Consider the following 23,099-nt stretch of genomic DNA (forward strand, 5'->3'; position numbering starts at 1 on the left):
AGCGGTGAGCTCTAGGCACTTGGCCTTTTTGCATGTGCAGACCCCATTTTTATACACATTCTATCTGTAGTAGTATCATCTAATTGTGGGTAAGGTTTCCCACCGTGGTTTTTCCCCTTACAGGGTTTCCACATACAAATATTGGTGTTATGTGTTGTGGATTACTTTGTCTTTTTGTTTCATGCATTAATCTTTATCGGTATTACAATTAACTGATAAAACTATCTACCGGCATAAAAGACTGGTTTACCAGTATTAATCATTAAAGTTGGTAAAGTTGTTTTTGGTTTGAATTTGTTAGACAACTAATTCACCCCCCCTCTCAGTTGTCTCCAAGACCTAACATTCAGTTGGTTTGAGATTTGGTGATCTGGAAGCTATCATATGTTCTAGTAAGCCTTTTGGTTACTGATAGAGCTTTGTTGAAGATCTTTTGATGGATTCGATAAGTGGTGTTGGTGCGTCTTCTAGAAGGTTTTTGGGATGCTGATGGTTATCTTGTTCATGTTCCAGTTGACCGGTGGTGTTGCATTTAGCACCAGACCTATTCTATGCTATTATGTTAGGTTATAGACCGGTCTGTATAATGTGTTGGTGGATGCTTCCGATGTGTTACTAGTTGGATTTATTGTTTGGATAATGTTGTTTCGGTCTTAGGCCAACTTGGATTATCATTGGTTTGCGGGTTGATGTAATGGATTTATTGTATTATCTTTTAGGTGGCCTACCTAATTGTTTAGGTCTCGGGTTGGTATAAATATGATGTAAGATCTCTTTGTAGATTGTGACGTGTGGTCGTGGGTTATGGGATTATCTGTGTGCGAATAAAGTTGTAATAATATGCAGAGGTTTTGGTCTATCATAGGTGATCGAATTGGGTTTGTGTAAGAGGTTTAAGAACTCTGACATTGAGATTAAATTGGAACTGTACTCAGGCATAAGAGATGCTATTCTTGCAGTTCAATCTTCATTCCGGATTGTGGTCCCAAGTTTTCTGTAGTCAGTGAGACTCCTTTTGTGGTGAGCAGTGCGCTCTAGGTTGTTGGCATTCCTGCATGTGTAGGCCCCTTATATGTAACATTTATTCATCTAATCAATGGATAGATATTATGGGTCTCCAATCCCACCATGGTTTTTCCTCATTGAGGTTTTCCATATATAAATTTGTGGTGTTATGGTGTTCATCTTTGTGGTTGCATTATTACTTATTGTTATTTGCTTTTATGCATACTGGTTGTTAAGTTTTTGTGTTAATAAGGTTTAAATTAATCATCCTAGTAGAACCCTGATCCCCCCCCCCTCTCAGTGTTCTTGGATTCCAACAATGGGTATCAGAGCCTGGTGCCCTGGAATAAGTCTAATAGCTTGAGGAAGATCATGTGTCGAGAATCTATGGGGATGAGTTTGAGGAAGGAACTTCAAGTAGCACTTGAGAACTATGATGTTGAAAGGTTGAAGAACACGCAGTTGCAAGATGAGCTGAGATCTATGAAGGAATTCATCTTTACTCTACAAGAGAGGTTGTCATTTGTACAAGCTAAAAGCAAGGAACTATGTGATCAATTACAAAATCAAGATGATGGAGAAAAAAATGCTTTAAAGGAACTATTTCAGAAGTTGATTCAGGAAAATGATGTGATGAAGAATGAGATGCAAGCCCTAACTATGAGGATGTCCAAGGAGATTGAAGACCGAAAGAAGAATGAAGAAAATCTTGCTAAATATCTAAAAGACAGATCCGAAGAATGCATTAGGTTGGCACATGAGAATGATATATTGAGAACTAAATTGGTGCAATCCCAGAACAATGAGCAAGAGTTGGAAAGAATGATGATAATCCTAAGAGGTAATCTAGATTTTGCAAATGAATACAAAGATAAGTTCAAGGTTAGTTTTGCTAAGCTTGATGAATTATTGAAGAATCAAAGGGACAATGGAGACACTAGAGGTCTTGGATTTGAGCATGGAGAAAGCTCTGGTACTACAAATCAGAATGATACATCTGGTTAGAAGATCAATCAGGAGAATTCGCCAGTCAAATGGAATCAGAGGTCATTGGTAAGGTAACCTAATGCACATAAATTTAATGGTAGATGCTTTGTTCGCAATAAGTTTGGTCATGTGGCAAGTCAATGCAGAAATATAGTCAATCAGAATAATAATCCAGGTATCGGTCAGTGTTTCAATTGCAAAAAGTATGGTCATAGGAGAACAAATTGTAGAATGAATGTAAAATGTCATGCATGTGGAAAGTTTGGGATAATCAATGTAGGTCAAGGAATAATCAAAGTTACAACAAGGCAATTCAGAAGAACAATGTCACTTGTTATGCATGCAAAAAAGTAGGACACATTGCTAAATTTTTCAGAAGCAAGAACCTATTGGCAGGAAATGACAAATCTAATGAGAAGGGAAAGAAAAAGGTTGATGATATTCAGAAGGAGCATGAGAAGAAGTGGATTAGAAAGTCTGAAGATCAACTAGCTGAAGCAAATACCCTTGTTACTAAACTGACAGAGTAGAATGTTCCTGCACCGGCAGGAATCTCATCTGGTAACTAAGGCATTCACCTTGGGGGAGGCAAATTAATGACAAATCTTGCATTACCCCCGATAGTGGTCTGAAAGCTTGTTTCAGATTTTGGAAAAGTCAGTCTGAAGTTTAACCAGCGAAGATTTGTTGGATCTTGGATCTGGTTTGGTTTATCGGTAAGTCACTTTATGAGTTATGGTTTGGTCATACATCTATAGTTAAGTATTTCAGAATCTTTGGTAGTGAATTGGAAAATTTTATCCTAGATGTGATGAAGGGATATTTCTTAGTTATTCAAATGAAACAAAGTATATAGATGTTACAACAAAAGATTGCAGAGAATTGTGGAGAGTGTTAATGTCAAGGTGGATGAGCGGTACAAAGGTCAAATCAGAACTTATAAGAGAGAATCGGAAGTGGAAATGATCATAACTGATCCAGTAACACTTGTACCGGAACAAAATGTTGAACCAGTTTTTCTGGTAGTATTAGAAAATTCAACAGTAATTGAAGATCAAAGAAGAGAAACAGAAATTCAAAAGACTCATAGGTATGTAAGGTTGAATCATTTAGAAGATCAGATAATTGGACAAGGAGAAGGTTGGCAACTGAAGAGGTATGCTTAATTTCTCTAATTTAACCGACATCAGTAGTTGAAGCATGTAAGGATAGATGTTGGATGAAATCTATGGAAGAGGAATTGGATTAGATAGAAAAGGACAACACATGGACTTTAATTCCTCGACCTAAAAATAAGAATGTTATTGGAACTAAATGGGTTTTTAGGAGATGGTTAATTTGTGAGGAAAAAGTTAGATTGGTCTACAAAGGATATTCTCAGAAGGAAGGAATTGATTATGATGAATCCTTGCTCCGGTAGCTAGGATTTTTAGGTATGGTTTATGGTTGTTGACGAATTTACACTATGTACATATTCAGATGCGGATTGGGCTGGAGATATAGGTAACCGGAAAAGCACATGGGATAAATTTTTCTTTCTTGGAAAGAAAATTGTTTCATGGATCAGCAAGAAATAGTCATGTACTTCTTTATCTACTGATGAAGCTGAGTATGTTCTTGTTGCTACTAGTTGTACACAAGTTCTATGGATGAAGAAAATTTTGAAAAATATAAGGGTAGATTGTAATGAACTGGTAGTTATTCACTGTGATAACTCTACTGCTATTGACATATCAAAGAATCCGGTATTTCATTCCAAGACTAAGCACATATCAATCAAGTATAACTTTTTGAAGGAAAAGGTGGAAGCAAATGAAGTCAAATTGGTTTATGTGAACACTAAAGAGCAGATTGCAGATATCTTCACTAAACCTTTGCCCAAGGAATCATTTGAGTACTTTAGAGATAGATTGGGGGTCTTTGCCCCTCCGATAGAGACTTGAGTGATGCTGATTGGCATCAGTCTGATATTCATTATCAGAACTATTATTCATTCTGGATTGATGAGATGGTGCTACTACTCAAGGGGAGTAGTCAGATGTGTGGTTCAAAGGATCTATGGTTTTTCTTTGATGTTTATGTCAAATTTATGGCATTGATGTCAAAGGGGGAGAGGTATACATGTAAAAAATAGAGCTTAATAGAGATATCAGTCACAGGGGAAGTTTGGTCTATGGTTTGGTTAATTGTTTCAAAACTTAATTGATATATCATTTGTGGAGATTGTTGGATGTCTTCCATTGGGGGAGACTTGTTTGGCACTTGGATGTTTTTCATATCTAGTGTTGCCATCAATGCTAAAGGGGGATATTGTTGGCAATTTGGAAAAATTGATTATGTGTTGCATTGATGTTTGTCATTAATGTCAACACTAGCTTCTTTGGTTATCTATCGAGTTCTGGTAGAGTGCTTGGATTGTGATGTTGATCTGGAGATCATCTCTGGTATTCTCCAGCATGTTCAGTTTGGTGGAATTGGTTTGGTTTGGTTATTCATGTCGTTCAGATGTGTGTCATATTCAGTTGGTTCCGGATTTGGTGATCAAGAAGCTATCATATGTTCTAGTAAGCCTTTTGGTTGTTGGTAAGGGTTCTACCGACAGATTTTTGTTGAAGATCTTTTGATGGATTCGATAAGTGGTGTTGGTGTGGCTTCTAGAAGGTTTTCGGGATGCTAATGGTTATCTTGTTCATGTTCCAATTGATTAGTGGTGTTGCAGTTAGCACCAAACCTATTCTATGTTATTCTGTTAGGTTATGGATCGGTCTATGTAACATGTTGGTGGAAGCTCATGATACATTACCGGTTGGATTTATTGTTTGGATAATGTTGTTTCAGACTTAGGCCAACTTGGATTATCATTGGTTTGCAGGTTTATGTAATGTATTTATTGTATTATCTTTTAGGTGGCTGACCTAATTGTTTAGGTCTCAGGTTGGTATAAATATGATGTAAGATCTCTTTGTAGATCGTGGCATGTGGTCATGGGTTATGGGATTATCTGTGTGCGAATAAAGTTGTAATCATATGAAAAGGTTTTGATAGATCATAGGTAATTGAATTGGGTTTGTGTAAGAGGTTTAAGAACTTCGACATTGAGCTTAAACCCAAATTGTACTCAGGCATAGGAGATGCTATTCTTGCAGTTCAATCTTCATTCTAGATTGTGGTCTGAAGTTTTCTGTAGTCAATGAAACTCCTTTTGTGATGAGAAGTGTGCTCTAGGTTGTTGGCCTTATGGCATGTGTAGACCCCTTATATGTAATATTTATTCATCTGATCAGTGGATAGATATTGTGGGTCTCCAATCCCACCGCTGTTTTTCCTCATTGAGGTTTTCCACGTATAAATCTGTAGTGTTATGGTGTTCATCTTTGTGATTGCATTATTACTTATTGTTATCTTCTTTTATGCATATCGGTTGTTAATTTGTTGTGTTAATAAGGTTAAAATTAATCATTCTGGTAGAACACTGATCCCCCCCCTCTCTCAGTGTTCTTGGATTCTAACAGATATGTTCTCTGTGAGTTCCTCCCAAACTCTTGCCTTGTCCTCCATTTGATAGGTCCATACACATTAATCAATAGAAAATCCAAATTGCTATCTAAGTTCCTGACCTTGTAGATCATCCAGTGGTCGAACATCTCCATTGGAAAAACTTTAGTCACCATTGAATTCCAGAGAAACCCCAAACCGCCTGTTGATCCCCTAGCTTCATGAAAGACGCCTTCCCATTTGGAACAAAAATGGATAAAACTAATAGATTTATCCAAATTCATCTTGGTTTCTTGAAGAAGGATTATGTCATTAGAGGCATTCTCTAATGCATGCCTAACCAAGTGTCTCTTGTCAGGGGATTCCAAGATAGAATCTTCATTGTTTTCCAAGGGAGGGAACACCCCCCTTGGATCTTTTCATAAACTCTACCACATTGATTATTCCTTTCCCTTGAGCCCTATCCTCCCTCTTCTTCTTATTACTCCTCCTCCCTCTAACACCTTTTAATCTGCCTAGTATTTGATTTGTCGTTTAGCTAATGGTCCTCAGATCAATGATATCCAATTCATCTTCCCCCATGAGGTCCTCATCCATCCTTTCGTCATAATCCACTTCAATGTCTGACAATTCCTTACTTCTCCCTTGCGATGTACCAATATCTTCATATTGTTTCCCTATCCCATTGCTAGAAGGGGAACCAACAGGGACAGGCTTCTCCTGATCCAATGCATTTGCCTTATCGTTATATGGTTTAACACAAACTAGGGCCTTCGATGGAGCAGTCAAAATTTTATTGGGCACCGTAACCGCTCCCTCAACCACCTCCTAAGACTTTGGTTTTGGTGCCCATCTTCTAGCTGGTCTAACATAGATTATGCCTTTATCTTCCATGTGTGACCATCCTCCACACCTACCACAAGGGAAAACAACATTCTCCTCTTCAACTTGTTGAAGCCAAATTCTTTCTTCTGATTTAAGTCGAATAATGGAAGGGACTTTTTTAACAATTGTGATCTTGATTTTGGCATACAAGTAAGAATCATTTTCCACCAGCCCCTCATCAATCTCAAGGAGTGTTCCTAAGGTTCTACCAATTTTCTCCAAACTATTGTCCCCCCAATACTCTATTGGCAAATTGTACAACCAGAGCCATATTGGTTTGTCGTAAACTCCAAGAGGGCGTGGGTCAATGCTCGGAAACCATGGTTGCAGATATAAGGGGTGATTCTCTACAAATCAATTATCATGCAATAAAATCTTCTCTCTTTCTGCCCCTTCAGCAAAAATTACAATAAAAAAACCCTTTGGAATAAATTTGATGACAGTTTTGGCTCTCTAGTTTTCATCTATCCACCGCTTGATTTTTGCCCTTTCAAATCTTGGGCCCACCACCCTGCATATGATCGCCAAATCCTCCCACGGACCTATATCCTCTTCTATTTCTTCCATTAAATCCACCTCAACCATGTAAAACTCCCCATCCTGGCGTACTCTTGCCTCCGCGGTGGCTTGTGCTCCTTGCCTTGCATTCACAAGGCTTCCATTAAACCTTAACGATTTTTTTTGCCTCTCCTTCATCGATCCAGGCATTACCTTTCTACTTTTAATTTATGATATAGATTATATTTTTCTATTTATATTTTATTTATCTCTGAGTTGAGTTTAAATTGTTTTATTATATATCAATAAATATTAAAAATTTATCTCTATTAAAATTAAAAAAGTTAATTTCATTGAAATATTTATATGTTCAAGTTAGTTCATCTAATTTTTTGACAATTGATTAATGCAATAGGTCCTACATCACCAACAACTATTTCATCCTATTGAATTTTTTTATGCATAGTCTTCATTTTTGTAATTATAAATCTAATGTTTTATCCACATAGATATTTTGAATTTTGATATCTCTTGGCATATATTACATAATTTAAAAAATAAAATAAATAAGTATGCTAGTATTTTTTATTTTTATATTTTTATATTACTATATTTTATATTATTATTTTTAAAGATAAGAAACAAGATCACAACACCTCACAAATAAAGAGAAAAGCATTAGTCATAGAAAACCATATACACCCAAGAAAATATTAATTGTACATTTAAAACAATTTGAAATTGTTAAAGAAGAGTGAATTCACGAGCACTTAATAACCTTTTCCACCAATTAGAACTATGATTTTTTTCTTTTAATATTTTGTTTTAATTTTGAAAAGGTTAAGATGCATGATTTTTAAGTTTCTAAATTACATAAATTATCTTTCTCCAATCTAACCTGCTCCATGGATCCACTATCTAAATAAATTTTTAGGTACATTCAGTTAATATTTAGTATGTTTATTTTTTTTTTTCAAATATATTTTACAAATCCAATTAACAAATATTTAACAAATGATTTAAAATTGGTATTTAAATCTTTTAAAAATCTCTCTCTCTCTCTCTCTCTCTCTCTATATATATATATATATATATATATATATATAATTTTAGTTACCCTTTGACAATAAAATACTATTATTAATAATATAGTACTAATATTTATAATAATAAATTAATAAATAACAAGAATATAATAATAAGTGTTAGAGTAAAGGTATTAGTTTACTTAATTAATTAAATCATATTGATTTAATAATTAAGTCACCTTTTCTCTATTTCACTTAATCTAAATTTAGGAAGCTAAACTTAGGAATATTAATAGTTAATTAATTATTAATTATTACTTGCTTTTAGGGTTTTCCCTTTTTTAGGTTTGATCTCCTTTTATAAGGATTGATCCCTTTTGTAATTTATCTTATTATCATTATTGCATTCTTTTGCTCTAGGTTTTCAAAGCAATCTTTGTGTTTTGTGAATCTTCCATTGTTGTGACAAGTTATTTGCATACAGCGATTCATTGGGTTCTGTGAGGTTGTATTGTACAACTTCTACATGGTATCAGAGCTTGGGAGTTAGGAAGAAGAAGCTAAACACAAATTATTTGCAGGCATATTTCTGAAAAATGGAAGCTGACGTAAACCTTCTTTAATAGATGCATGCATATTCTTCCCCTAACTTTTGCATGCTACTTCCTTGTTTTTTTTCCTATATTGATTCTTTAAAACTTGTATGTGCTTTGCAAGCACTACATGACAAAGATCTGGAAAATTTGGGGCTTTGTAAAAAAAAATTAAAAAAATTAGAAAGTTTATATGGGGGTTTTTCTTAATGCATTTAGTGTAGGTTTCTTTCAATAAGTTTCCTAAATAAATAGAAGATTAAAGTTGCTATGCACTCCTCCTCCAATTGACAACCAAACGTATTCTTTTTCTCTACATTTCTGGCTACATGAGATTCCAATGTTGCAACTTTGTTTGCTCCTAGAGATTCTTTCTAGCAGGGTTCCTAGCTACATGAGATTCCAGAGTCGCATCCCCGAGTGCTTCCAGAGTCTTTTTCTAGTGGGACATTATTGATCAATGGATATACAATGACATCATCCCAACTGGAGGTCATCTTTGTAGTTCTTCAGTTTGGAGCACATTTTTGCAAATTCATATCTTCATGTCTTCAGATGATCAGTTTTTGTATGTAGAGACCATGTACATGTCTGTTCATCCATTTGAGCAATGTAGAATATGTACAACCTTCTTTTTAAAATTATCCCAAAGGTACTCATGCAGTAGTTTCTATGACTTTGATACAATCATGTTGCAGTGTGGATCATTTGCATTTCTTCTTCTTCATCGACTATTGCAGCTTTCTTCTTTAGTTTGAATAAATGGTTAGGAGTTTTCCCCTTTCTTCTTTGTAATTGGTTTTCTAATCAGGTTTTATTTCCAGGACTCATATCTCTCCTTAGTTAGACTTAAGGGGGTGTGTTAGTTCACAATAAACTTTATGTTCTAGTTGTGATTTACGGAGAACAAACGTTGCATATGAGTTGTACATGTAAGCTAACTAAAGAGTTCTAACTCAGCGTATACCTCGTAATTTTAGTTAAAATTTTTCACATCTTGAAAAATTTCATGCATCTCATGCATAATTTTTGCTCCTGTGATCTATATATCATTTGTAATTCGTACAGATTTGTAATAATGAAGATGATTGAATTGCATTAATTTAGGTTTGAGCGTCTAGGGGATGATATAGTTATTCTTGTGTTATATGTTGATGATCTCATCATTACAGGTAGCTCATCCTCCTTGGTTCAGGATATTCAGAGATCTTTGATGGAGCAGTTTGAGATGACAAATCTTGGACTTCTATACTATTTTTTGGGCCTATAGGTTATTCAGTCTTCCGATAGGATTTCCATTTTTCAGCAAAAGTATACTCTTGATATGCTTCAAAGATTGGACATGCTTGCTTGCAAGCCTGGACCCACACCATTTCAGTCAGGTGTTGTTTTGTCTGCCACTTGTTCTACCCCTTCCATGGATTCTACCTTATACAAGCAGTTGGTTGGCAGTTTGTTGTACCTGACACATACACGCCTGGATCTTTCCTTTGTGGTTGGTCTTGTGTCTAGGTTTTACCATGATCCTCATGAGAGGCATTGGCAAGCTGCCTAACGTATTTTGAGGTACATTCAGGGCACTTTATAGTATGTCATTCACTACAAATTAGGGGCTCCTCACATAGTTGGCTTCACTGACTCTGATTGGGCTGGTGATGTCGATGATCAAAAGTCTACTTCTGGCTTTGTTTTCTGTCTTGGTTCTAGTCCTATCACATGGTCTTGCAAGAACCAATCTGCTATTGCATTATCATCTGCAGAGACTAAGTACCGAGCAACGGTGTTAGCTAGCCAGGAGATTTTATGGCTTCAACAGTTGTTGACAAAGTTTAATTTTTCTCCTAATAGTCCCACATTTTGTTGGTGTGACAATCAAAGTGCTATACACATTTCCTGCAATCCAGTGGAGCATCAGTGGATGAAGCACATTCAGATCCACATGCACTTCATCAGGAAGTTGATTCAGGATGGTTCACTCACCTTGAAGTACATTCCTACAAAGGAGCGAGTTCCTAACATCTTCACGAAACCTTTGGCATCGTCACGCTATCTTCAGTCACGCTCTGTGCTCAGGGTGAAGGAAGTTGTCCTTGGGGGGTCTTTGTGAGGCCTTCCTTCCTTCATTTTTTTAAGCATGCTTCCATCTCTTTTAGGAGGGGATTTTTTACCACTAGATTTTCTCCTTTTTCTCTATTTTATAGAGATTTCATTGTACTTGAGTACCTCATCAGGCCTTGTTGCGGGGACTCATTTTTTTAGCTTTCATGCATCTAGTCCTTAGTTGTTTTTAAGCTTTTCCTTATCTTCATCTTAAGGGGGGGTGTTAGAGTAAAGGTATTAGTTTACTTAATTAATTAAATCCTATTGATTTAATAATTAAGTCACCTTTTCTCTATTTCACTTAAGCTAAATTTAGGAAGCTAAACGTAAGAATATTAATAATTAATTTATTATTAATTATTAATTGCTTTTAGGGTTTTCCCTTTTTTAGGTTTGATCTCCTTTTATAAGGACTATCCCTTTTGTAATTTATCTTATTATAATTATTGCATTCTTTTGTTGTAGGTTTTCAAAGCAATCTTTGTGTTTTGTGAATCTTCCATTGTTGTGACAGATTATTTGCATACAGGGATTCATTAAGTTCTATGAGGTTGTATTCTACAACTTCTACATTGTATCATATCTTGGGAGTTAGGAAGAATAATCTAAACACAAATTATTTGTAGGCATATTTCTAAAAAATGGAAGTTGGCGTAAACCTTCTTTTATAGATGTATGCATATTCTTCCCCTAATTTTCTCATGCTTTTTTTTTTTTTTCCTATATTGATTCTTTAAAACTTATATGTGCTTTGCAAGCACTACATGACAAAGATCTGGAAAATTTGGGGCTTTGTAAATAAAAAATAAAATTTTAGAAAGTTTATATGGGGGTTTTGCTTAATGCATTTAGTGTATGTTGTTGGCATTTCAATAAGGATATTGAGAAGGTTGTTGATGATTATGGATATAACTGATTAAGGATGTTTACTGTCTTAATATTATTATTTTGTCATTGATGTCAAGAAATTGATTTTCTAATTTAGTATGATGTTGCCATATCTTAAGAAGTATGATTTGATGAGTATAAAGATGTTGGTAAAAGACATAGAAAGAATATGATGAATAAGGGGAGGAATAAGTTATTCAATGGGCAACTATTACCGAGTTAGACAATTATGAGATCATGATGTTTATATTGTTTTGATATCCTACATATGTTGTTGATTGTAAGGTTAATACTATACTATGTTACCGAGCAAAGAACCTAGTTGGTAAACCCTAAGGAACCTAGTTGGTAAACCCTAAGGTTATCGCTATCGGTTAATGAAGGCGAAATGTCTACTGAGTGAAGCTTAGTATTTACCGAGTTGCAACTGAGTAGTAACAGAATGCATTAAATGAATAAAAGCATTATTTAATGAAGGAAGGTGATGAGCTGGAACTAATTAAATGATTGGTATGCCATGCATGAAGTTTGTTAAAGAATCTATGGCAAAGGAAGATCGACAGGAAGATCTACAGCGCAAATTGAACCACAATACCCTAGCACAAGTTCCAAGAAATGTATGCAAGTTCCAAGGTGGGGTAAAACATTTTTAGATCAAAGGATACATTGAACCTGGTCAAGCATGAAGATCTGATGGCTATGATTGATCATGGGATATGTGATCAAGGAGATTAAGTGGTTAGCAATTGTTTATAAATAAGGAACTGTTGATAAACAATGCATGTGGGCAAGTGTATGCACAGGGATGCTACATAGTGATTACCGAGCAATGAAGCTTGAAGACCTATTTGAATAACAGAGTATAGAGCCCAGCAGATGAACAAGATAAAGTTCTATGTCTATATTGTATTGAGCAAATAAGAATCTGCTTTAGCATTTTAGATGTGAAGTTGCAGATAGATTTTTATTATTGTTATTTTGTGAAGTAACAGAAAATCTCTTAACCAAGTGGACTTAACAGTCTTATTTGTAAAACCCTCTAGCAAGGTGACATTCTGATTGAGTGTTTAAAATCCTTTAACAAGGTCACTTCTAACAAGGTGAAGATCCTAACAGATCTGAGGGAAATCCCTTAACCGGGTCACATCTAGCAATGTGTTTGTAATCTTTAACAAGATTTGCTTTTAACTGAGCATACTCTAGAAGAGTATATTTCTTAGTGGGTCCGAAATCCCACAGTGGTTTTTCCCTATTTGGGTTTCCACGTTAAATCTGGTGTTATGAGTTTTATGATGTTTATATGCTTTTGAGTTTGCATGTTTAGCAGTTTTGGTTATATTACTGAAGTATATGTCATCGAGGTTGAATCTGTTGTTTTTATGGAAGATTAAGGTTGTATGATTCACCCCCCCTCTCATCTTATTATCTTGGCATCTGTACTTAACATTAAGTATTAGAACTATCATATGTTTCTTTCAATAATTTTCCATAATAAATAGAAGATTAAAGTTGCTATGCACTCTTCCTCCAATTGATAGCCAAAAGTATTCTTTTGCTCTACATTCCTATCTACATGAGATTCCAATGTTGTAACTTTGTTTGCTCCTAGAGATTCTTTCTAGCAGGGTTCCTAACTACATGAGATTCCAGAGTCGCATCCCCGAGTGCTTTCGGAGTTTCTTTCTAGTGGGACATTATTGATCAATGGATATACAATGGCATCATCCCAACTGGAGGTCATCTTTGCAGTTCTACAATTTGGAGCACATTTCTGCAGATTCATATCTTCATGTCTTCAAATGATCAGGTTATGTATTCAGAGATTGTGTACATGTTTGTTCATCCATTTGAGCAATGTGGAATATGTGCAACTGCTTTTTGAAAGTATACCAGAGGTACTCATGCAGTGGTTTCTATGACTTTGATACAATCATATTGCAGTGTGGATTCATTTGCAGTTCTTCTTCTTCATCGACTGTTGCAACTTTCTTCTTTAATTTGAATAAATGGTTAGTAGTTTTCTCCTTTCTTCTTTGTAATTGGGTTCTTAATTAGGCTTTATTGCCAAGACCCATATCTCTCCTTAGTTATACTTAAGGGGGGGTGTTAGCGCACAGTAAACTTTATGTTCTAGCCGTGATTTACAGAGAACAAACGTTGCATACAAGTTGTGCATGTAAGCTAACTAAAGACTTCTAACCCAACGTCTACCTCATAGTTTTAGTTAAAGTCTTTCACATCTTCAAAAATTTCATGCATCTCATGCATAATTTTTGCTCCTGTGATCTATATATCATTTGTAATTCGTATAGATTTGTAATAATGAAAATGATTGAATTGCATTAATTCAGGTTTGAGCGTCTGGGGGATGATATAGTCGTCCTTGTGTTATATGTTGATGATCTCATCATTACAGGTAGCTCATCCTCCTTGATTCAGGATATTTAGAGAGCTTTGATGGAGCAGTTTGAGATGACAAATCTTGAACTTCTGTACTATTTTTTGGGCCTACAGGTTATTCAGTCTTTTGATGGGATTTCCATTTTTCAGCAAAAGTATGCTCTCGATATGCTTCACAGATTTGACATGCTTTCTTGCAAGCCTGGAACCACACCATTTCAGTCAGGTGTTGTTTTGTCTGCCACTTGTTCTACCCCTTCTGTGGATTCTACCTTATATAAGCAGTTGGTTGGTAGTTTGTTGTACCTGACACATACATGCCCAAATCCTTCCTTTGTGGTTGGTCTTGTCTCTAGGTTCTCACATGATCCTCATGAGAGCCATTGGCGAACTACCAAACGTATTTTGAGGTACATTCAGGAAAATTTATAGTATGGCATTCACTATACATCAGGGGCTCCTCACATAGTTGGCTTCACTGACTCCGATTGGACTGGTGATGCCGATGATCGGAAGTCTACTTCTAGCTTTGTTTTTTTGTCTTGGTTCTAGTCCTATCACATGGTCTTGCAAGAAACAATATGCTATTGCATTATCATCTACAGAGGGTGAGTACTGAGCAATGGTGTTAGCCAGCCAGGAGATTTTATGGCTTCGACAGTTGTTGACAAAATTAGGTTTTTATCCTGATAGTCCCACACTTTGTTGGTGCGACAATCAAAATGCTATACACATTTCTCGTAATCCAATGGAGCATCAGTGGATGAAGCACATTGATATCCACATGCACTTCATTAGTAAGTTGATTCAGGATGGTTCACTCACCTTGGAGTACATTCCTACAGAGGAGCGGGTTCCTGACATCTTCACGAAACCATTGGCATCATCACGCTATCTTCAGTTGTGCTGTATGCTCAAGGTGAAGGAAGTTGTCCTTGGGGGGTCTTTGTGAGGCCTTCCTTCCTTCATTTGTTTTAGCATGCTTCCATCTCTTTTAGGAGAGGATTTTTTACCACTAGATTTTCTCCTTTTTCTCTATTTTACAGAGATTTCATTGTACTTGAGTACCTCATCAGGCCTTGTTGCAGGGACTCATTTTTTTAGATTTCATGCATCTAGTCCTTAGTTATTTTTAAGATTCTCCCTATCTTCATCTTAAGGGGGGGTGTTAGAGTAAAGGTATTAGTTTACTTAATTAATTAAATCATATTGATTTAATAATTGAGTCACCTTTTCTCTATTTCACTTAAAGTAAATTTAGGAAGCTAAACTTAGGACTATTAATAATTAATTTATTATTAATTATTAATTGCTTTAGGGTTTTCCCTTTTTTAGGTTTGATCTCCTTTTATAAGGATTGATCCCTTTTGTAATTTATCTTATTATCATTATTGCATTCTTTTGCTCTAGGTTTTCAAAGCAATCTTTGTGTTTTGTGAATCTTCCATTGTTGTGAAAAGTTATTTGCATATAGGGATTCACTGGGTTCTGTGAGGTTGTATTGTACAACTTCTACATGGTATCAGAGCTTGGGAGTTAGGAAGAAGAAGCTAAACACAAATTATTTGCAGGCATATTTCTGAAAAATGGAAGCTGACGTAAACCTTCTTTTATAAATGCATGCATATTCTTCCCCTAATTTTTGCATGCTCCTTCCTTGTTTTTTTTCCTATATTGATTCTTTAAAACTTGTATGTGCTTTGCAAGCACTACATGACAAAGATCTGGAAAATTTGGGGCTTTGTAAAAAAAAAAAAAAATTTAGAAAGTTTATATGGGGGTTTTGCTTAATGCATTTAGTGTAGGTTTCTTTCAATAAGTTTTCTGAATAAATAGAAGATTAAAGTTGCTATGCACTCTTCCTCCAATTGACAACCAAAAGTATTCTTTTCCTCTACATTCCTGGCTACATGAGATTCCAATGTCGCAACTTTGTTTGCTCCTAGAGATTCTTTCTAGCAGGGTTCCTAACTACATGAGATTCCAGAGTCGCATCCCCGAGTGCTTCCAGAGTCTCTTTCTAGTGGGACATTATTGATCAATGGATATACAATGACATCATCCCAACTGGAGGTCATCTTTGCAGTTCTTCAGTTTGGAGCACATTTCTACAAATTCATATCTTCATGTCTTCAGATGATCAGTTTTTGTATGCAGAGACCGTGTACATGTCTGTTCATCCATTTGAGCAATGCGGAATATGTACAACTTTCTATTTAAAAGTATCCCAGAGGTACTCATGTAGTGGTTTCTATGACTTTGATACAATCATGTTGTAGTGTGGATTCATTTGCATTTCTTCTTCATCGACTGTTGCAACTTTCTTCTTTAGTTTGAATAAATGGTTAGGAGTTTTCTCCTTTCTTCTTTGTAATTGGGTTCCTAATCAAGCTTTATTTCTAGGACTCTTATCTCTCCTTAGTTAGACTTAAGGGGGTGTGTTAGCGCACAATAAACTTTATCTTCTAGCCATGATTTACGGAGAACAAACATTGCATACGAGTTGTGCATGTAAGATAACTAAAGAGTTCTAACTCAGCGTCTACCTTGTAATTTTAGTTAAATTCTTTCACATCTTCAAAAATTTCATGCATCTCATGCATAATTTTTTCTCCTGTGATCTATATATCATTTGTAATTCGTACAAACTTGTAATAATGAAGATGATTGAATTGCTTTAATTCAGGTTTGATCATCTAGGGGATGATATAGTTATTCTTGTGTTATATGTTGATTATCTCATCATTACGGGTAGTTCATCCTCCTTGATTCAGGATATTCAAAGAGCTTTGATGGAGCAGTTTGAGATGAAAAATCTTGGACTTCTGTACTATTTTTGGGCCTACAGGTTATTCAGTCTTTCAATTGGATTTCCATTTTTCAGCAAAAGTATGCTCTCGATATGCTTCACAGATTTGACATGCTTGCTTGCAAGCCTGGACCCACAGCATTTCAGTCAGGTGTTTTTTTGCTTGCCACTTGTTCTACCCCTTCCGTGGATTCTACCTTATACAGGTAGTTGGTCGGCAATTTGTTGTACCTGACACATACACGCCCAGATCTTTCCTTTGTGGTTGGTCTTGTCTCTAGGTTTTCCCATGATCCTCACAAGAGCCATTGGCGAGATGCCAAATGTATTTTGAGGTACATCTAGGGCACTTTACAGTATGTCATTCACTACAATCAGGTGATCCTCACATAGTTGGCTTCACTGACTCCAATTGGGTTGGTGATGTCGATGATCAAAAGTCTACTTTTGGCTTTGTTTTCTGTCTTGGTTCTGGTCCTATCACATGGTCTTGCAAGAACCAATCTTCTATTGCATTATAGTCCCACACTTTGTTGGTGTGACAATCAGAGTGCTATACACATTTCCCGCAATCCAGTGGAGCATCAGTGGATGAAGCACATTGAGATCCACATGCACTTCATCAGGAAGTTGATTCAGGATGGTTCACTCACCTTGGAGTACATTCCTACAGAGGAGCGGGTTCTTGGAATCTTCAAGAAACCTTTGGCATCGTCACACTATCTTCAGTTGCGTTCTATGCTTGGGGTGAAGGAAGTTGTCCTTGGGGGGTCTTTGTGAGGCCTTCCTTCCTTCATTTTTTTTAGCAAGCTTCCATCTCTTTTAGGAGGGGATTTTTTACCATTGGATTTTCTCCTTTTTCTCTATTTTATAGAGATTTCATTGTACTTGAGTACCTCATCAGGCCTTGTTGCAAGGACTCATTTTTTTAGCTTTCATGCATCTAGTCCTTAGTTATTTTTAAGCTTCTCCCTATCTTCATCTTAAGGGTGGGTGTTAGAGTAAAGGTATTAGTTTACTTCATTAATTAAATCATATTGATTTAATAATTAAGTCACCTTTTCTCTATTTCACTTAAGCTAAATTTAGGAAGCTAAACTTAAGAATATTAATAATTGATTTATTATTAATTATTAATTGCTTTTAGGGTTTTCCCTTTTTTAGGTTTGATCTCCTTTTATAAGGACTGATCCCTTTTGTAATTTTTCTTATTATCATTATTGCATTCTTTTGTTGTAGGTTTTCAAAGCAATCTTTGTGTTTTGTGAATCTTCCATTGTTGTGACAGGTTATTTGCATACAGGGATTCACTGAGTTCTGTGAGGTTGTATTCTACAACTTCTACATTGTATCATAGCTTGGGAGTTAGGAAGAAGAAGCTAAACACAAATTATTTGCAAGCATATTTCTAAAAATTGGAAGCTGACGTAAACCTTCTTTTATAGATGCATGCATATTCTTCCCCTAATTTTTTCATGCTCCTTCCTTTCTTTTTTTTTTTTTCCTATGTTGATTCTTTAAAACTTCTATGTGCTTTGCAAGCACTACATGACAAAGATCTGGAAAATTTGGGGCTTTGTAAATAAAAAATAAAATTTAGAAAGTTTATATGGGGGTTTTGCTTAATGCATTTAGTGTATGTTTCTTTCAATAATTTTCCGTAATAAATAGAAGATTAAAGTTTCTATGCATTCTTCCTCCAATTGACAGCCAAAAGTATTCTTTTGCTCTACATTCCCGTCTAAATGAGATTCCAATGTTGCAACTTTGTTTGCTCCTAGAGATTCTTTCTAGCGGGGTTCTTAACTACATGAGATTCCAGAGTCGCATCCCCGAGTGCTTCCAGAGTTTCTTTCTAGTGGGACATTATTGATCAATGGATATAAAATGGCATCATCCCAACCGGAGGTCATCTTTGCAGTTCTTCAATTTGGAGCATATTTCTGCAGATTCATATCTTTATGTCTTCAGATGACCAGTTTATGTATTCAGAGATGGTGTACATGTCTGTTCATTCATTTGAGCAATGTGGACTATGTACAACTGCTTTTTGAAAGTATACCAGAGGTACTCATGCAGTGGTTTCTATGACTTTGATACAATCATGTTGTAGTGTGGATTTATTTGCAGTTCTTCTTCATCGACTGTTGCAACTTTCTTCTTTAATTTGAATAAATGGTTAGGAGTTTTCTCCTTTCTTCTTTGTAATTGGGTTCCTAAGCAGACTTTATTGCCAAGACCCATATATCTCCTTAGTTATACTTAAGGGGGGGTGTTAGCGCACAGTAAACTTTATATTCTAGCCGTGATTTACAGAGAACAAACGTTGCATACAAGTTGTGCATGTAAGCTAACTAAAGAGTTCTAACCTAGTGTCTACCTCGTAATTTTAGTTAAACTCTTTCACATCTTCAAAAATTTCATGCATCTCATGCATAATGTTTTCTCCTGTGATCTATATATCATTTGTAATTCATACAGATTTGTAATAATGAAGATGATTGAATTGCATTAATTCAGTTTTGAGCATCTGGGAGATGATGTAGTTATTCTTGTGTTATATGTTGATGATCTCATCATTAAAGGTAGCTTGTCCTCCTTGATTCGAGATATTCAGTGAGCTTTAATGGAGCAGTTTGAGATGATAGATCTTGGACTTCTGCACTATTTTTTGGGCCTACAGGTTATTTAGGCTTTCGATGGGATTTCCATACTTCAGCAGAATTATGCTCTCGATATACTTCATATATTTGACATGCTTGCTTGCAAGTCTGCGCCCACACCATTTCAGTCAGGTGTTGTTTTGTTTGCCACTTGTTCTACCCCTTCTGTGGATTCTACCTTATACAAGAAGTTGGTTGGCAGTTTGTATACCTAACACATACATGCCCAAATCTTTCTTTTGTGGTTGGTCTTGTCTCTAGGTTCTCCCATGATCCTCATGAGAGCCATTGACGAGCTGCCAAACATATTTTGAGGTACATTCAAGGCAATTTATAGTATGACATTCACTACACATTAGGGGCTCCTCACATAGTTGGCTTCACTGACTCTGATTGGGCTGGTAATGTCGATGATCAGAAGTCTACTTCTAGCTTTGTTTTTTGTCTTGGTTCTGGTCCTATCACATGGTCTTGCAAGAAGCAATCTGCTATTGCATTATCATTTACAGAGGCTGAGTACCGAGAAACAGTGCTAGCCAGTCAGAAGATTTTATGGCTTCGACAGTTGTTGACAGAGTTCAATTTTTCTCCTAATAGTCCTACACTTTGTTGGTGCGACAATCAGAGTGTTATACACATTTCTCGCAATCCAGTGGAGCATCAGTGAACATAAAACATTAAGTTCCACATGCACTTCATGAGGGAGTTTATCCAGGATGGTTCACTCACCTTGGAGTACATTCCTACAAAGGAGCAGGTTGCTGGCATCTTCATGAAACCTTTGGCATTGTCGCATTATCTTCAGTTGTGCTCTATGCTTGGGGTGAAGGAAGTTGTCCTTGGAGGGTCTTTGTGAGGACTTCCTTCCTTCATTTTTTTTAGCATGCTTCCATCTCTTATAGGAGAGGAGTTTTTCCCACTGGGTTTTCTCCCTTTTCTCCATTTTATAGAGATTTCATTGTACTTGAGTACCTCATCAAGCCTTGTTGCAAGGACTCATTTTTTTAGCTTTTGTGCATCTAGTCCTTAGTTGTTTTTTATCTTCTGCCTATCTTCATCTTAAGGGGGGGTGTTAGAGTAAAGGTATTAGTTTACTTACTTAATTAAATCATATTGATTTAATAATTAAGTCACCTTTTCTCTATTTCACTTAAGCTAAATTTAGGAAGCTAAACTTAGGAATATTAATAATTAATTAATTATTAATTATTGCTTTTAGGGTTTTCCCCTTTTTAGGTTTGATCTCCTTTTATAAGGATTGATCCCTTTTGTAATTTATCTGATTATCTTTATTGCATTCTTTTGCTGTAGGTTTTCAAAGCAATCTTTGTGTTTTGTGAATCTTCCATTGTTGTGACAAGTTATTTGCATACAAGGATTCACTAGGTTCTGTGAGGTTGTATTCTGCAACTTTTACAATAAGTATATAAAAATTTATACAATAATATTATAGTATAATTATAATATATTAATAATATAATAATTAAAATAAACTGTAACCTGGGTGTGCGGTGGCGGTTTGGTGGTATACTAGATGGTAGTTTTTGAATCTGTTTTTATAGGGTGGTTTTAGCGGGTTTTGAAGGTGGTTTTGTTGGGCGGTTTGATTTTTGAAGTTAATGTGTTTTGATAATGTACTTAATTTTATGATATAATAAAATAACTCTTATTACTGATCAAAAAAATATAATAATATAAGAATCTTAATGTTTATCAATATGACTCTAACACTAACTTAATCTTAAATGTAATCATATCTCTAATTGAACCTTAGCATATTTAACCTAAGTCTAACCTAACTCCAACTTCCTCCAAAGTCTAAATGTTGACAAATCTTTATTCACATTTTTAGTAAAGTTGAATGAATTAGAAATTATGACTTCAAATATTTAATCAATTAATTTTTTATTTTTAAATTAAAAGAAAGATTTAGATTTAAGTTAATATTTAAATGATATAATTAACTAAATATTTAACTTAAACCTTACCTAACACCAATTTTAAACATAACCCTAACCTAATTATAATCTTATCTCTAAATGAATTGTAAATTTAATTATAATATAATATGAAATAATTTTTAAAAAAAATTATTTAATCTAATCTTTTAAAACTCTCTCTCACACACATATTTAATTTTAGTTAGGTTAGGGTTATTTTCACACAATTTATTAAAATACAGTTATATTTATTATAATATTAAAATTATTTTTGTGGTTAGGTTAGGGTTATCCTCGTGTAATTTAATTTGATATCACTTAAAAGTGGAATAGAATCAAATAATAATATAATATATCTTACTATTTCTAATACAATATCATTTTGAAAATCAAAATCAAATTACAATACATATAATTTTAACATATATTTCTAAGTTTCAATTGTAAATGAAGTGACATTGACTATTTCTAAACGATTTAAATGAAATCAATTAATTCAAACAACCAAATATAGTTACATAAAATTAAAATCTTATATACTTATATTATTACATTTATTACTTCTATTACTTGTTACATTATTCAACAATAGAGAATGGAAATCAAAATCAAGAATGATTGTTTGTATAAAAATGTGACTATGTTTCACATTTATAGAACTGCATTTACGATGACATTTTATTTAACGACAATTTGAAGAAAGTTTCTTGTGGAAAGGTACTTTTCTAGCAATGGGAAGATAAGGAAAGAGGTTTCACGACATGAGATAGGTTTACCTTAAAATGCGGATTGTACTGCTTTTAGATTTTTTAAATAATAAATTAATAAAAAATTATATTACTTTTGATTTTTGTTTATTATTATCGATACGTGTTGAATGTGTATCTACGAATAAAACTAGATTAAATTTTGAAAAAATAAATATATTATACATTAAAAACATATTTTTAACAGTTTATAGAATTGTAAGTATATTTTATGATGTAATTAATCTATTAATTAAGAATATTTGAATCATTTAAAATCACTAATACCTCAGCTTAAATATGAGTAATCAAATTACCTTCTACTATCTTAAACTAATAATAAAACATTGTCTATTGGTTAATTACCACATTATTTATTTATATATACCCACTCCTTTAATTTTAATAGATTAACTTCTAATGGTATATTTATTTTTATATACAAACTTTGATTGGAGTAAGAAAGAATAAATCTAGTATACTAATTGGAGCAACCTGGAATGTAACGTAATCACTATTATAGAAAAGAATACATAGTAAAGCAGAATTTTTCCATCTAGCTGGTTTGCCCGAGAGGTTAAGGGGGAAGACTTAAGATCTTCTGCACATAAGTGCGCATGGGTTCGAACCCCATAGCCAGCAAAGTTAATGTAATTTTGGAATCCGCAGACTTTTTAATGTGTTCTCATCCTCATTTCAAGTAAATATCAAACACTTATCTAGCTTTGTAATCAATTATAATTGTAATTTTTTATTTTAAGTAATTATATAAGTATTATTTTAATTTCATTTATTATATAATTCTTATTGCTACGTGTAAATAATCATAAATAAATTGTAATTAATTTTAATCTTAATCTTAATTTTATTTGTAATTGATTTTTTTTAAAAATATAATAATAATGAAAAGTAAATTAAATTCTAATATCTTTTAAGTGATAGGTTGATAATAGTTTTAGATAATAGATTCTTGAAATGTGTATTGCAACCACATGGTGGTGAGAATTGCAATTGTATTATTGTAGTAAAATTATTTGTTGTATGCTTGATAAAAGTGCGCAA

At 34.5% G+C, this 23,099-nt stretch overlaps 1 non-coding gene across 1 annotated transcript; it reads left to right on the forward strand.

The window, feature by feature from the left end:
* The first annotated feature begins 22,596 nt into the window (after nt 1-22,596).
* On the forward strand, nt 22,597-22,679 carry TRNAL-UAA (transfer RNA leucine (anticodon UAA)). The gene has a single exon. It is a non-coding gene; the product is annotated as a tRNA-Leu (tRNA).
* The last annotated feature ends 420 nt before the right edge of the window (nt 22,680-23,099 follow it).

The sequence above is a fragment of the Cryptomeria japonica genome, chromosome 8, assembly GCF_030272615.1.
Source record: "Cryptomeria japonica chromosome 8, Sugi_1.0, whole genome shotgun sequence".
Classification (NCBI taxonomy): Eukaryota; Viridiplantae; Streptophyta; class Pinopsida; order Cupressales; family Cupressaceae; genus Cryptomeria; species Cryptomeria japonica.